The sequence below is a fragment of the Doryrhamphus excisus genome, linkage group LG19 (assembly GCF_037039965.1).
Source record: "Doryrhamphus excisus strain RoL-2023G ecotype Guam linkage group LG19, RoL_Dexc_Guam_v1.1, whole genome shotgun sequence".
Lineage (NCBI taxonomy): Eukaryota > Metazoa > Chordata > Actinopteri > Syngnathiformes > Syngnathidae > Doryrhamphus > Doryrhamphus excisus.
The window spans coordinates 12,781,672-12,799,435 of record NC_136375.1 but is presented as its reverse complement, the minus strand read 5'-3'; the positions used below and the strand labels follow the sequence as shown (position 1 = coordinate 12,799,435).

General features: G+C 43.6%; 1 protein-coding gene across 5 annotated transcripts in view; it reads left to right on the top strand.

The window, feature by feature from the left end:
* Positions 1–17,764, top strand: part of nkain2 (sodium/potassium transporting ATPase interacting 2) — a 70,534-nt gene that overhangs the window by 11,628 nt on the left and 41,142 nt on the right. The window lies entirely within an intron of this gene.

Genomic DNA, 17,764 nt, shown 5'->3' with positions numbered 1-17,764 from the left:
TAAGGTAGCTATTATTGATAGGTAATTTTGCCTCGATGGAGCAAGATACACAATATTCACAAACGATGACGATTAGACGCCATGTTCAGTCATGGAAGCCAAATGCTGCCATTCCATGTTTGTGTTACGTCTCTCCCGTCACCATCTGTGTCGGCGGCGGTGCCAGGAAAGACGGCAGGCAGGCAGGGAGGAGGTGAGTTTGTGTGCAAACATGAGAGGATGTTTGGGAACACCAGTGATCTCATAGGGAAGTAGAAACCTCAGCTGCTAGCTTATTACTACTCCCCTTGCCCAAAAAATGTCAAGAAGTAACGGTTGCTAGGGTGTTTTTACAATCTAGCCTCTTTTAGAAGCTCCACTCTGTGCTAAATTGCCCGTTTTGAAGCATCACATCACAGAAAGCGTTTGAGGATGCTTTTGAAGTTTTAGCAAGTCTGCGAGTTAATGTGCTTAAGGCGAGTCGGTGGGGGGAAAAAAAACCCTCAAGCTCAAACAGAGGCAGAGGAGAAAAAGGTTGTAATCCGCCGTTTCTCCAAGCGTTATTGATATAAGGAGGGGATAACCGCACAAAGTGTGGGAACCGAAGGCAGACGCGTGATGTTGTGCGGCGTTTAAATGTGTGCAAATGCAGGGACATGAAGCTAAATGTGGCCACTTGAGGATGCGACATTAGACATCACGATTAATCTCAACCTGAAGCCATCGAGGCAAAATGGAGTGCAGTGCTTGACTGCAACCAGCAGAGGTGCAGTATTTGGCAATGCAGGGAAGAGCAACACGATATTAGCGATGCATATAAAATTACATACAAGATTAATTCATTACATATCACGGTTCAAATTTTCACGAGTAAAAAAATTAATCCAAAAATATAGAAAGCCAACTTCTAAGTAGTGTTGTGGTCACTAGGCATCAGTAATTGAAGGTAGTGTACCTTTCACACTGGCTCCTGAGCTGGCTGAACCCAGTCGACATGGCATGGCTGAGATTATGTGTAAAAAATGTTCTCCTCACATTCCTTGTGGAAGTGGTAAGTTTGAGACACGAAAAGTTTAGAATATTTAAATTGGAGAAACTAACTACTTAGCTCAGTAGCTTGCTATGCTTTGGCCCTAGAGCGATCCCGTAACCTGCATAATGAAAAGAGAATACTTACTACAAAAATATGTTGTTTATTAATATTGACTCCTACAAATTTACTTTGGTGGATCTGGAACCAATTAACCGCAATATGACTGTAGATCCTTTTGAGTGTACAGGTGTGACAGAGGATTGCATCGCCATTTTATACAAAATAAGAATAACAGTGATGGAAGGCCTTCTGAAAAGTCGGCCACCCGGAGCAATTCACTTAAATAGCCGTCTACACTATTGTCCTGCGAAACTGCTTGGCTTGTTTTCCCTCAAAAATCAACATGTCTTGCAGCAAAATGCCCAACGAGCTTCTAGCCGCCACTGGAAGCGTGTACGCTGTGTACTACTACTGTAGGTGAAGTAGCTGCGAGGGCGCGCACACCACGCTTATTTGTGTCTAATGCGCTGGAACTAATGCAGCGCCGTAGTCGTCAACAACAACATGTTTTGCTCTGTTAACCGTTGTAATAGCTGAGCCCGCTGATAAGTCCATTAGCGGTAGCTGCAAGTTTTTTAAAACACTGGCACATGCTGTGAGCGCCGCAGTTTGAGGGCCATGGCCCGTTAGCTCGGTTCACTGGCAAAACTGTTTGAGTCAGCAGAAGAATCCTGTTGGTAAGACGTATGTCTTCACTAAAAGGACTACAATACTCTGTCAACTAATTGAAGTAATGGACCAGTAATGAATTCAATGAACGTATACCTTGAAGCTGAAAAGCTCCTCTTTCCACTAAATCAGCCTGTCAAATATTCATGCCCAAATGTTGTCAGTTTGAGCCTATCCACATACTAATTTTATATCTTCTTTGTTAACATTAGGTTTAACTGTAGTTTGTACACACCTGGAGGTAAAAACGACTCTTTTTGACTTTTGACTATTTGACTAACTGTACCTGTTGATTGATCCTAATCACCTATCATGACATAACTACTACTACATCACTACTATCGGGAGAACCAGAGTATAGAGCGGAGGGAGCCACCTGCTGTGGCCCAGCAAGGTGCACTATATTGGGACGCCTGCTCTGAACAGTCAGTATGCCGCTACGGAGATCAGGAGAAGCGGAGTATAGAGCAGGAGGAGCCACCTGGCCTGGCCCAGCAAGGTGTACTGTATTCGGATACATGTTCCGAGCAGCCAGTGTGACACCATGGAGGTTTCTGGCAAACCTTTTGCACATTTCAAAAACTGCAGCATTGGTGTTTCTGGTGGCTGGTTTTTTTCCCGTTATCACAGTGCATTTGGTACAACTGGCAGGAAAAATGTATTCCTCAGGAAAAAGCAGAAAGAAAAGGTGAAGAGTTTGATAGTTATTGCTGCTAACGTCACAGACAAAAGGAAAAAGGAGCGCCTGATTTGCTCATCTGCACAGTATAGGTAATCTGGGCTCATTGGGGTGTTGTTTTAAAATCAGTTGTCCAAGCTATTTTTAATGTTATGTTATTTCAATGTTTTTTTTAATGTAATTCCCTCATATGGTGCACCCCTAGTTGACCAGGATTATACATTCTGAGCAGATAACTGAGTCGTTATTGTTGATTTCATCTGGTTATGTCACTCAGGCCACAACGAAAACTTTGTTTACTTAATAGTCTTGCAAACTACTATGTGTAGGAACCGATTCTTTTTTCTATTTCTATGTATTCAGATAGATTACCAGCGTTATTGCTCTGGGAGCCGGGAGGAGCCACAGGGGCGGTCGACCACATCCTGAACTGGTCACCAGTGAAAAGCAATGACAAAAGTAATATATGGCCGTCTTTGAAATGTTTGCTTGCGCCCGTATCACCGTTGGCAGATGGTTTCAATGGTAATTCTGCTTTCAAATGCTAATATAACCATTGGTAAACCCTTTCATCCCTAATCAGTTGCTATTTTGTCGAGTTTGGGGATTGTCTCTTTCATTTTGATCAAACCCCTTTTTTATATAATTTTTTTTGATGGTGCAACAGATGCCGACATGCGCCGCTAAATGGCGCGTAGCAAAGGAACAGCAGCAGATGCATGGTGTTGTTTTCTGGGGAAAATCAATGGAGCCAATTAGAACAATCGTCTGCAGATTCGAATGCGACAGAGTCGACGTTTGTGTGTCTGGGACTGTACATTTCAGTGACATTTCCAACCACTGAGGGACAAAATGAATTATTTACCACTTGGAGGCACTGCCACTAATACACAAAGGTGCCGGGTGATTGCCGTGCATTTCAGGAACCATCACATCCAATCGGTATTGCAGAAAGACTAATAAAAGTTGCTGTATTTGGTGCTTGATTGCACAGAGTACCGTGCGGGTTCTGCATGTGTTTGGACTCCCATTAGAACTTTCTATTTGCTGTCCTTTTATTCTTGGTTCCTATCAATAATGCAGTGTAGTTAGAGCAGAACTAATTTGTCCCCTACTTCAGTTTCCTCACTGTCGCATAACATAGATGGCTTGATAGATAGATAGATGGATAGGTGGATATTTTCTTCCCATTTCCAGCAGCTCTGCAAAAAATATCATAATGAACTTAATCAGTTATTCACAAAATAAAACATCCAAGGCAAGGAATGAGAGATGAGAAAAGTAAGAAAATAGAATATGAATAAAGAAATGAATAGGGAACATATCACGTCAAATTCGTCGTGCAATGATACATAATAAATAGTAATACATAATCTATAGAGGCATCAACCTTAACTACACATCCACAGCCAAACTAAAAGCAGTATTTCATCAACTTAGAGGCCACTGGTATCACACTCAGGAAGTACTATACACTGCCTACCCAAACGCCTCTGAGGTTTTACCTTCTCAATAGTGACAGAAGATCGCATAGTTTGATCAGATAACTGTGTAGCTGTTTTTGATTTCTTTTGGCGACCTCTGCTTCTGCCAGGTGAAGTGGAGCCTGAATCTGTGGGCGTGAAGGCCACTAAGTGAGGATACAAGGGAAGCATAGGTTCCTGTGTCTGTATCCAAAGATCCACAGGCCACATCCATCTCCTGTTCTTTTCATCAATTTAGGGGAATTACACTTTAAGAGGAGTTTGAGTTGAAAGTCAACTCTGGTAACAAACATAATCTTCAGACCGTCGTACTTATTGGCACGCCTCGGGGAGATAAGAAAAAGGCTTTGCAATGCTTTATGTGCAAGGCAGCTTTTTCGACAAAAAGCCACACACAATCTCAGCTCACGGTCTAAAGATTTTCTGTCCTGCGCTCTTTTTCACAGTGTCCAATTTGTCAGTCTGTCTTCCCCTCAGGTAGCCAGGCTTTTATAAATGTCCTCTCTTTCTGTGTGTGTGTGTGTGTATCTGGCCCTCCTTTATGCCTCCATGCTCTTGGCTGAAGCGACCTGGGAGATTTTGTTGTGGGTTCTTGGTTCAGACGTCCCATTTTCTTGAACGCATTATTTCATGAAGGCCTTCAGCGAAGATTTTCCAGTTTGGGTCCACTTGGACTTGGGTCTTGAAGGTCAAAGTTGGAGGCCTTGGTTTCTTCCACTTAATGAGCTTGTAGTGGTCGACCACAATGTCACATAAAGGAGTTGTTTTGTTGACTGAGCAGTTGACTAAGTCCAACAAATGAGACTCGCTCACCCTGACGCCTTTAGGACAGCTGGCCTGTCAGTCATGAGTCTCTTAACCAGATTGTTCCATTGACATCTGTCAGTTGAGCTGCTGTCTTCTCGTTGGGTGATGTCTTTGATTTGGTCCTGCTAGGGTTTCCTTGGTTGGCTTAAAGGCCATTTCTTATGGGGCTCCCAGTCATACATTCTTGTGGTATCTCTTGTCTCCTCAGTTCATGTCCATACCATCTTAGTTGGTTTTCTTCAATGATGGACGCTAAAGTCTAACTGTCACCTCAACAATGAGGCCGCTGTGTAATGCAAATGGGAGCAGCAAAGCTGGAACAGGTCTAGCAAGCTGCCAGTGGATAAAAAAATTGCTTAAGAAAACCTCATAAAACTTCCATCAGGAATCTGACCCAAGAAACTTGGTCCAGGACTTCTGGATATGCAAATATTGGTGAGCCTCACCAACATCCAAAAATACTTGTTGTCACTTTGTCGTAGTTTTTACAATGGTTGACCTTCCTGATGCAACAGACTTATTCGGGCCTGGGGCCGTCCCTGGATATCTCCAGGGGCTGGGTGTTGGGTCCCTAGTCAGGAATGAAATCTGGCAGCAGCGTGTTCCGCTGCACCACCAACTGCTGGTAACTCGTGCAAAAAGATCAGTAAGACTATTAACAGCCTTTACAAGCTCTTAGTGGAAGATGCTTGCAGAGAAAGAAAACAACAAGCAACAATCACACGCTGGTTGTATTGGAAAGACTTTCCTGCATCCATCATGTCCGCCCTGGACTCTACTCTCCCAAAACAATTATAGTCAACTTCAGGTCTGTACATTTCAAAGCACTGGGCGGCTGTGATCTGTCTGATTGGAGGCTGGACAAATAGACCAGCCTCTCCTTTTCCTGTTATTACAAAGTTCATTCCCGTCTGTCCGGCTTACTGCCTGGCACTGATCTTTGATGGTAAATCCACATGGGATCAATTATGGTGCGGGTATTTGTTTTGGCACCCAACAATACAGATGTTACCTGAAGTAGTCCACATTTTATGGCGCATATGCTGAAATGCATCTCTCAATATTAAAATGTATTTCCCAGTGTTACGTACCAGGCAGAAACAACCTTGTTCATAAATGTCTGACTTACACCACCAGCCCACCTCCAGTCTGCCTGGAGCGCAAACAGACGGTAATTCTTCACTACTTCCAGTCAATACATTAAGATTTGGATCAAGGCCAAAGGTTGAAATGGAAATAAACGCATTGCAAAGTGTATCCTACGCTGGAACCTGTCCAAGGGCTTAGCGGAAAACCGGTAGCGCTTGACGGATCCTTGCCCATGACAAGGTGCACGACTGAACACGAGGAGGTGATGGTGCTTTGCGAACGCGAGCCTTCACGTATTGATCCCGTGATACTCTGGACTTACAAAGTCCAAGTATTTTAGCCTCCTTGTACTGTATCACATTTGTATCCCATCTGGATAAGGCATTCAAAGCCTTTGTTATGCAAAAGTGACTTAAAGTGACATGTATATCTCTTTGTGCTAGATGATTCCATATGCTTTAGGATACGACACATATGATTAAAAAATGATGTATTTTAAAAACAGAACAATTGGATACGATTCCATAAAATTCCATGCGGTTCTCTGAAAAACAAACAAACAAAAAACAGAGGCTGCTACTGGTGGATGGCGTGTCTGTATTCATTCATTCATTCATTCATTCATTCATTTTCTACCGCTTTTCCTCACGAGGGTCGCGGGGGTGCTGGAGCCTATCCCAGCTGTCTTCGGGCGAGAGGCGGGGTACACCCTGGACTGGTCGCCAGCCAATTACAGGGCGGGTCTGTATTCATATAGTGTTTTTAATTTGATGCTTTTCAGTGCAACGCTCTCCTAAAGTCAGCTGGCATAGGCTCCAGCATAGAAAATGGGTGGATGTTCCACTTTTATCATGTTTTATTATATGGTTTAAAAATTACGATTTTTATTTTACCTTGCTCAAGGGCACCTCAGCAGTGCTAGGAAAGCAGTTTTCATAATCAACTAAAAATTTTGGTGTCCCCCTTGGCTCCTTTCTTAGCCCTCTGCTGTCGTCTGAATATATGCCTTGGAATTGGTTTTCATGAAAAGAGATATTTTTGTTTAAGATAGAGATGCTGACTAATTTACGTTTCTCACTGACGCTGGCAGCGATGATTTGCAACCGCACACTATTTTAATCATAGAAATGAATCCCCATATTCCATATTTCCAAAACTGAGGTTTCTGGTCCTCCTAACTGGCGTGGTTATCAGCAGCATTCAAGGGCCACCACTGCTGCAGCCGCTAGCATTGGGTCTCTTCCGAGCATGCTGATGGCCAATTTTAATCTCCCTGCATCACATTCCCAAGTCTGTGACCCCCGTCTTTCAAAAGCACTGCCGGTTTCATATCAACATTTAGCAGCGGGGATCGCAGAGGAGTGGGTGGAATGGCAAAGCCACAACACGCAACAAAGGTCATGTCCTGCATATGAGCGAGCGATAACACAAGCAAAGCAGAAAATATCTGTCTGGACAGAGACGCCTTGCCTCAGTAATTCAGAAACAAGGCAGACTGACTTGCAGGACAGACTTTCATAGAAAACAACTTAAAAGCGCTGGTGTGTTGTTATTTACCCCTCCAGGTGAAAGGCGCCTCTTTTGTTCTCCGACAAGTGTTGATGCAGGTTGTTGTTATTGTGGTGCTAGTTGTTGTTGTGGTGTTGTTGTGGTGGGTTTGATCTGATTACATCAAAGCATCACCTCGCTTCTAATAGCCATCGATGGCGACACAAAGCGTGGGCCTTCAGCCTCATTATGCATAATTTGGTGATGCGGAGATGACTTGTGTCCTCTCTGGAGAGAAAAGCATTGTCATTGACATTTATTCCGGAGGTCCAAAAAAGGGGAGTTTTCCAAAATAAGCCCCGTGAGATGTCCCCGTCGTTCAAACACCGCTACTCTCACTATAGTGCGGTTTTCTAAATAAATAATGAATAAATGATGGCTGTTTTGTGGTTGACTATGGCCTGTTATAAGCGGTTATAAATGTTTTTTTTTACAGTAACGGGTAATGTAACTAATTACTCTTACTGTCAGCATAATGCCGTTACCATTTGTTGACACCCCGTTACTGCACGTTACTGAAGCCGCCTAAAAATATATCACCGACTTCATAACTAATCTGCAGCGCTGTGAGAGTGTTGCAGAGTGACAAGGAAGGGGGTGACATAACCACATAAGCAATGAGGATTGGCTAAGGTTTTGTAAGATTGCATCTTCAGCCAATCAGAGAACTTGGGTGGGCGGGTGTTTAGAGCATCCAAAGTGCTGGGTCGTAGCTACAGCATAGCGAGAGATGGCGAGTGAGGAGGACTCTAGTGAGAAGACAGCATTTGCCAAAGGGAAGTACAGACACTACTTTAACCTTGTTGAGTTTAAAGGTAAAAATGTACACATTGAATGTACATTATGTCCCCGAAAAAAAAAACTTTGGGGGATGAGTAATGCAATAGTTACTTTTACTGGTAACTAGTTATTTTTGTAGTGGAGTAACTCAGTTAGTAACTCACTTACTTTTTTGGAGAAGTAACTAGTAACTATAACTGTAACTTTTAAAGTACCGTGCCCAACACTGGTTATAAGTCACAAAATATTGAAAGACACGTTATGTGTAGTATTGTAGTATTGTAGTAATGTTATGAGACGACATGCCATGGCTGAGATCGAATTAAAAAAGGTTCTCCTCTAAACAGGTTCTCTATGCTATAACTATGAAAATATTCATACTTATTGGTGGAAATTCACTTATAATGGTCGGGTCTGGAACCAATTAACCGCGATAAACAAGGGGCGACTGTAAATGACATTTGTGGTACCCCCTATGGGTTGTGGTCAAAATGCTCCAGAAGCCATGCTATCATACGTGTAATACAGATATAAGATAATATGAGATATTATAGTATAATACAGATATAAGATAAGATAAGGCGTTTTTATTGTAGAGTCTGACAGCTCCAGGAAGGAAAGACTTGCAATATCTCTCCTTTACCCACTATGGGTGGATCAGGCTGCCACTAATGGAGCTCCCTTGTGCAGTAAGTGTGGACAGTTTGTTGCTATGCCCCACCAAAGACCTTATGCTTGATGGCGGCCATGTTTTCCAGCCAATCTTGCTCAGATAACATGTGTGTGTTTGTGTACCAAATTGTGTGATGATTTGGCCAAACAACCCAAAGTTACAGTGGGGGTGGTGTGAGCTGTGTTGAGAAATCTCAAGTCAGTCCGACGTAAGGGGGTTTGATAACAGCGCGCCCCCCTCCGGTCCACCTTGAAGACCTGTATTTGACAGTATACTTCTAACAAGCGGCATTTTCACACCAATGGATCTAAAGGTGCTTTCATTGTGTACTTCAATCTCTTTGTTTCACTTTTTGTATCATGGTTGGGTCTCTCTCTCAGTCCATCTCAAAGCTCTCTGTTTTATCCTTGCTTATTTTCCTTCTCTGTTCTCGTCTCTCCCAGGCTGCTTTCAGCTGCTCAGGGACCTGTGAAAATGATGTCTGTGTTTTTTTTCTTGCTTCAACCTGTAGGGAGTGCTTGTGTGTGTGTGTGTGTGTGTGTGTGTGTTAACGTGCAGGTACAGTGAAGCTAGCCGAGCGTGTTAAACGTTGCCGTTGAGACCCTTCGCCAGGGATAAGGAGCAGAGGGAGGGACTGAAGAACCGTTTGATATACTGTACACACACCCACTGGCCTATCCATTAGGTACGGCTGCAGATTCCTTTTTAATAATGCTTAGTTGTTGTTGTTGTTATACATTATTCAGAGAGGCAACAACACTTCTTAGTATGATTGTATATACGTTAGTGATGGTGCTACACCAGTGGTGTAGTTCTAACAATGTTATGCAAGTCACATTTTTTAAATGGAGCATTTTTGGAGTTTCCAGAAGGCTTTATCGGTGGAATAGGTGCATTTGTTTTTCTGTTGTTATATCTTTAGAATGCACTGAAAAGAGAAGGACGTGTGTTCATGTTCAGGGTTGTGATGATGAGCAAAATTCCCTCCCAAAATAAGTGTTGTTTCCTTGAATGATGGTCTCTTGGTAATATCAGTGCCTCGTCCCGGTTTATGAGCACCAAAAATGAGAAAAAATGGTTGCAGACAAGGGATGTTGATGACAAGATATTATTGACTTGGCAAAGTATGTTTTCTCTGGGGTCCCAAGCTGTGTTTTACTTTTACTCGGTAAGAAAATGTTCCTTTTAAGGAAAGATTCCTGTGTCGGAGTAGGAGCCTGAACATGGGCTGAATGGAAATAAGCTTGATAGTGGTTGATTGATGAAAGGTAGATGAGTCATCCTCCATGTCATCATACCGCTTTCAATATTGAACCACTCTGACGTGATTGGCTGCCGGCAGTCAGCCAGCAAGAAAATGCCAAGACTGAAGTCAGAGTGAAAAACTTGCCAGCCAGGATGAAGGCCGACCTTTTTTTTTTTTAAGTGTATCTGCTAAGGATTTGCCGTCACTTGGTCTGAGACGGCTTTGGCCCTCAGAGGATGGATTTATGCAGTGACCAAGGAGGGAAAAAGTGTGCGCGGAAGCGCTTCTTGAACAAATGAAGAATTTATCATTCCATTAATTTGAGATTACACAGCAAAGAAAGTGATTTTCCCACCCGCTGCATTCGGTGCCGAGCGGCAAGTTGAGGAAGTGGTTGCCGTGGGCAACAGGAGGAAAGCTTCAGGTCATCGTCATAGCACGACATGAAGTTTGATATCAACTTTGTTGGGCGTTTTAATGAACGGAGTCTTTCACGGTTCCTATTTCTACAACGGAACGACTCTCTAAGTACGGCTTTTATCTTTTCTTCTTTCATTCAAAACCATGTGATGTATTGTTTCCACCCACTCTAGTAGCATAGCACAATATAAACCATATACATCGTCCCTTGCAATATCACAGTTTGATTATCGCGCAAGACGTTCAAAAGAGTAGTACAATAGCAGCACAAAAATGCCTCTCTCCAGTCGTAACGTTTTACTTTAGTGGCTTCACCAACTAACTTCAGCCAAATCCCACCAGAACTGGGACCACGGGACAAAGTGGGGGGTAAGTCAGCGTTCATGCACTACACTGCTGATGGGGCTGGCATACAACTTCATGTAAAAAAAACAAACAAACTACCCCTTTCAGTGTCTCCCATGGAAAATGCCATTTGACAAATACAATGAATGCATTTTTAATTTTTGAAAGGGAAAAGATGTCTTGATGGAAATGTCATCATAGCGATCATGTTAGTTGAATACGTTGAACAGTCACTGAAAACTCAAAGTATTTTCAAGTCAGACAAAAGTCGGAGTCATTGATAAGTCAAGTCTAAAGTCATCAAATGCGTCCACACCTCCGTCACACACCGAACATGAGAGAGATGGAGGAGAAGCCATGCTAAGCTATGCTAAGCTAGCTTGGATGTAAAGTAGCGAAATAAGTACTTAGTAGACTTGAACAGGATTGCAGCTGGACTCGAGTTACAGCAGACCGTAAACACTGAGTGTGTTAGCATTTGATGTTGTTTTAAGGTACTGTAACTTTGTGGGGTGTGTTCCAAATAAAGTCCACTATTGGCATCAACGCATGCATGTAAACACTCAATATTACCTGTTCAGTGCTGTGATGGACTTATTACAAGACTTAGAAGTGTTTTGATGGAGCAGATCCAAAAATACCAGTTTGTTTCCTTTTCACACACATAGGAGAATTGTCCGAAAGAATAACATGCTACTCTTTTATCATATCATAAACTGAAAGTCTTCCTCGGGGAAACACTTTTATGAAGGACAAAAATCCAATTTCTCTTGCGTGCCCCTTCTTCCCCGGCCCCGACATCATCCTCGTCTTACTTTAATATTTCTTTCACTCTTGCCGGTCTCCGGCATCTTCCCCACTTGGGCGTACACACCAGCATGTAATCTTCTTTGGTGTTGAGCCACGGAGACGTACAATGCATTCTTTGGTTGCGGCGTAAATCTCAGCCTACTTGCTGCCTCCAAGTCTTACCTCATTTATCGCTGAAATGTGTCGATTACCCACTGGAAGGCTGGATTTACTCCACGGGTGGACGTGGACGATTTCTATGACAAAATGCATACACACGATTAACAGTATAGTAGTTAGTTTATAGAATGCATCAGTTAATGGGCCGCACGGTGGATAAGCGGTTTTGGGCACCCCTGATCTACCTTAGCGGTGTCATACTCCCATTTCAACCCGGTCCACGATATTGCGACTGATGACTATAAATAAGAGAGATGTGTCCAGATCGACCTTTGGCCTTTGGCCGCCAGTGCAATTGAGTTTGCCATCTTGATCTTGGTCTATTATTTGACACACTTTACTCTCGGAAGTGAACAAACTCTCAGTAATTGCTCTGCTTCCTCCTACGCCTTTTCGGACATGTTGAATAGTACAAACGTCTTCTCCTTGTAAAGAAGGTTTTAGTTTCACTTTTGGACACCTTGAAGCAGCGCGGGTCTATATTTGGTAGAGCTTGAAGTGTGTGTTGGAGTGCAGAAGAAGCTTGTACACACACACGTCACACGCTTTCATCTTCACCTGTAATCATCATCTCCTCCTCCTCGTGGCCTACTCACCTCTCCTCCGTCCTCCGTCTCCTTTGCAGTATGAAATGATTTTGTGTCATTACGTTACACACCTGCCCTCTGGTTAGGCTGCACTCTTATCTCAGTCTCACACACGTTAAATGTTACACTTACGCTCGCTCTAATCGCATGGAACAATCTCTTGTATTTATTTATACCGCAGCTCCAGTAAGACACGGCTTTTATCTTGTGTTTGTGTGCTTTTGTGTGATGCCTCTTTGAGTGGTAATAACTGACTGGGTAGCGGCTTTCATTTCCTTAAGTGAGTGCAAACTTTACTGGATGTGTTTTTCCGGACAGGCTTTTCTCTGTCAGACAGACGTGTTTCTGCAGCTTCACGTTGGGTTCGGTCACCCGGCTGTATGGTCGTCCCTCGTTTATCGCGGTTAATTGGTTCCGCATTGGTTCCTCAGTATTAGGAAATTGAACATGTTCGTACTTAAGAGGGTCCAAAACCTGTATGACCATCTCAATACTGTCTATTAGAACATCATTAGAGCCCTGTAGACGCTCCACAACAACCCTTTACACTTGTATTACCCAGTATATCTCCGACAAAATAAGACTTACACATTAGCATTACTGACACCTAGTGACCAGTCAGTGTAAAATACTATTCTACTGCCACTGTTTGTAGTGAAAGGAAAAGTATTTTTTTGGTCATTTTGCCCATCATCTACCATCCTTCTCTTTTCTGTGCCTTCTAAAGATATGGAAACACATAAAAGAGGCAGTTAAGAATGAACATAGAGGTACCTATTCTGTTTGTAAAGCCTTCTGTGACCTATATATGAACCAAGCTACAGTGACATTGTTGTTATTGTTGTTGCTGGCGCAGTGACACCGAGTTAGCATGAATGTACCTGTACCTGTAACAATGTACTACATGCTCACAGCATCGGTGTTAAAGCATTAAAACCTGTAGGAGGATTTTGGAGGTGTTTCAGTACTGGGTTTTGTAGGTGGACTTGGTGTGTCCCATTACGTGCATTATTTAGCTGCCTCTTTTTCGTTGTTTTTATATCTTCAGAACGCATGCTGTCAACATTCACACAGGAGCTGCTGTCAGCCACTCTCTACACTGTTGACCTACTGCTAGCACTTCCCGGGCCCCGCCTCTTAAAGGTGCGCCTCATGTTTGTATTTCATTTGGCCATTATTATGCTGGAAAGGGTTTCATTTAGGCCAATCATACATATAATTGGCTTAAATGTGCATTAAAAAAAAACAAATAATAGGCCCTATTCAACCACAAAACAGCGACCATTTATTAATGAATTTCTGAAAAACTGGGCGAGCGTGAGGGAGTAATGTCTGAACGTCGATGAAGCGAGGGACGACTGCATAGCATTGCAATCAGGCGTGCGGTTATATATGGCTATGTGCATCTGTACAGTCGGCGGCGTGGCACTGTGAAATATACTGCACACCCCAGCAAGCGCATTCCCTCCCCTGAGTAAGGATTAATCACTGATTACGTCTGAGCAAAGGCAGCCAATATCATTTGGCAATCTGGGGGGCTGGGGGCCGTGCTCAGGAAAGGTGACTGACTGAAATATAGTGAGATGATGCTTAATGCCCACCGCTGTCAGCTGTCCAATCAACCGAAAGGATTTTTTTTTAATGATTAATGTCCGGCAGTAACGTGTGGATGTGGTACACCTCTTGACCGTACTGCACTCTCAGTACTCCCCGTGATTACATCTCATCCTGTGTGGCAAGAGGCGGGGTTTTGTTGGTGTGTGAGTATGCAAGCATGGGGTTGATTACGGTGTGAATTGCCTGCCTGCGTACGCCGTTGTGTTAGCGGCTAAAGGTGATAGCGTGGTCCCTTTATGTGTGTGTGTGTGTGGTGCTGGAGAGCTGAAGGAGCGTGGAGGTAATGAAGGGCAAGTGAGGATGTAGTCGGAAGGCTTAGGGCGGAGCTCTGCTCTTTTTTTAACCACACTATGCAAAAATGCTTGTCAACGAAACTACTTTTTTTTTTTTGCAACATTCCTAAAACAGCTTAGCACTCTTGTCATATTGGGGATCTTTGACCAGCATTTTTGCAGAAGTTCTTTGAAAACAGCAGTGCTCGTGTCACATCGAGGATCTTTGACTAGTGTTTTTGGAGTTAGTCTTTAAAATCAGCAGTCATCAATCCTGTCACACAGAAGATCTGACAGCAGATGCCTCCTGTCAGATAGGATCTTTGATTAGTTGATTCGCAGTGGGTCCTCAGACTAGTGCATTTGTAGTAGGTCCTCTAAAAACAGCATAGCACTCTTGTCATATAGAGGATCTTTGACTCATGTTTTTTACAGTTGCGTGAAAAAACAAGGCTGTCACAAAGAGGATCTTTGACAAGCATTTTTTGACCTGTGTCATACAGGATCTTTGATGAGTTGATTTGCAGTGGGTCTTCAGAAACAGCTGAGTGTTCTTTGCATGTAGAGGATCTTTGATTAGTGTTTTTGTAGGAGGTCCTCAGGATCAGTACAGTAGGTCCTTAAAAAACAGCTGACTGTTCCTGTTGTGTAGACAATCTCTGACTAGTGTTTTTGTTGTAGGTTATCAGAAACAGCATAGCACTCCTGTCATATGAAGAATCTTTGACTTTGACTGTGTTTTTGCATTCGATCCTTAAAAACAGCAGTGTGCTCCTGTCATATCGGAGATCTAGTATGTATGACCAGCATGAATATAAGAGAGGCTGTATAGAGTACGTTATGATGAAAAAGATGACGTTAGTTTGTTGTTGGTCCAGGTGTTGCTGATGCTGTACTTTGTTCCCGGACCTCCTACTGATCCGGAACTTTCCCAATAGAACGGAATGAATGCAAATCTGGTGTCTACACTAAAGTCCATTGATGGGCCATTAGGGTAATGAAAAAGAGGCTCAGGCAGACAATGGAGCAATATCTTTAAGTAGCGTGACGCTTGGCATTGGAAAGCAGTTGGCTCCGGAATGTTCCACGCAGGCCCAGATGCACACTGTGCACGCACGTGGCATAGCGCTACTTTCTAAACAAGGAGGACAGCGAGTCACATGTCAGCTAGCCTGTCTCAGCGCTGAAAATCAGGTCAGCTTGAAGACATCAGCCAAATTTCATCATGTTTGACCTCGTTGCCTCGTAGGTGAGTTGCTAAAGTGAACCCGCACAGATACGGCGCCGTGAACAGCCTATTCTGTGAAATAAACCCCATGCACACTGAATGGGGGGCACTGGATGCAAAGATAATGCCCCCGAGGTAATATGATGGAAATGCACATTTTTCTGTTCCAGGACGGCGAGCGGTGGAAATAAAGCGGCCCTCGCGCCCTTTAACGCTACGAGCCCCGTGAGCACAATGAAGCTCATTTTTATAAGGTGACAAAGTTGGCTGCCAGACCGCCACTACTAACTTCCTTTCAACTCCCATTAAAGCTGGAACTTTCCGGACACGCTGAAGCTCTCTGATGCTTTCGCCACACCTTGGTATCAAGCACCAGAAACACTTTTGTCCTTTTGTCAACTGCATGTACACTCTAGCTTCCGACTGATTCTAGTTACTAATAATAAAAATTGATTAGATTTTATGAAGCGCTTTTCAAGGCACCCAATGTGTGACCCCATTTGCCATTCACTCACTGGCGGTGGTGGTAAACTACATCTGTAGTCACAGCTGCTCCGACGGAAACATGGCTGACAATTTGCAGCCTCTCCGCCCATTCATACACCAGTGTGCGCAAGGGGGCGTGAAGTGTCTTGAGGGTGATATTTGTAGGGGGAGCGAAGATCGAACCGCCAACTGTCTGATTTCTGGATGACCTGCTCTACCACCTGAGCCCTGCCGCCTTCTGACTGATGCTAGCTTGTGACCTAGAAACAGTCTGGCAAGGATCCATATTTGGTTCCTGGCAGGAGAACAATGGCATTTGCTCTGCCTCCATCTTCCCTCAACCAATTAAGATGATTATTTGCTTCTTAGGGGCGCTTAAGGAAATGTAGTCAAACGGTCATCCCGATCAAAAACACAAGTTATTGTGTTAATTTTTAATCATTTTGTCCCACGGTGGATTTTATGAGGCTGCAGTAAAGGACCTTGGTGATAAATATCTGTCTGAGTACTTCTTGGTGTGTGTAGCAGGTAGTAAGAGCACTGCTTGGTGCGCTAAGTGCCGTCCTAATGTTTCTTGGCCTGCTGGGCGTCCATCTGTGGGTTGGCCTGCTGTCATTTACACTCCAAATTGAGCAGGCGCGCACACATAAATACTTCTTGCAGGACTATTATGTTGTTGGATAAAAATGGATGAATACCAGACCCATCTAGTCGGCGACTGGAATGTGGACTATTGTACCGAACACAATAATAAGCACCTCGGGGTATGATAGTGGTACCTCCTAATACTTTCTATTTATCAGGGAGCAGTTAACCCCCCCCTCCCACCCACCATCAAGTTCCTCATAAAAGCAGCAACTGCACGATCGTCCATTAAGGTATATAAGAGTCAATGAAGAGAAAAGCCACTGGCGGGCGGATAATTCATTTACAGACCCGGCGGAGGACAAATGCGACTTGTTTGTGTGCTTGCGTATGCATGCGCATGCCGTGCCGCATAGTGGCACATAAAGCGATTAGGAGAAGGAGGGATGGAAGGAGAGCAGAGATGAGGGAGGGAGCGATAATGGAAGCAGAAAGCCAAAAAAAAAAGAGATATAAATAGAAGGGGAGGAAAATGGAAGGATGGAGTGGAGGAGGGAAGGAAATGAGTAGTATTGACAGCAGGCGAGATGTCGAACAGGAGGGATGATGAAGGGGGGGAGAAAGTAGAAAGAGCAAAACAAAAAAAAAGTGCTTTTGTGCAAATGATAGCCTCTGACATCTGCTGGAAATCACTGTCTGCTACACTCCAGACTGAAAAGTCCTTGATTGTACAAGCTGCAGGGCGGAATGCCATTTAACTGAAACAGATCTGATACATCGCAGGAATATGAAGTTGGCGCCAAGAAGGTCCTGCAAACTTCTTCAGCTTTTCCCCGCCAGCTCTTCACCCCAATTTCTTTTCTGTCTGGATTGGATAAAAGCAGCAGACACCAGCAGTGTGTTGCTGCTGATCCTGGGCAGGGCGGTAGGGGAGCTGGAGCTCATCCCGGCTGGCATGGGTTGACACTAATACCGCCCCCCAACCCCCCATCACCAAATGTGGTGTGAGATACTGTAGATACACATGCTCCATTGATTGCTGTCATACTGCATTTATTTCTTTATTTACCCAACCATGAGGTTACAAGCTAGGTTATAGTCACCGATTTGGTGACTATTTTTCACCAACCCAAATGTCCCAAATATGACAACTTTATGTTGTTTATGTTTGTTTTCCAGCTAGTACAACTTTTAAAAACGTCTTCAAT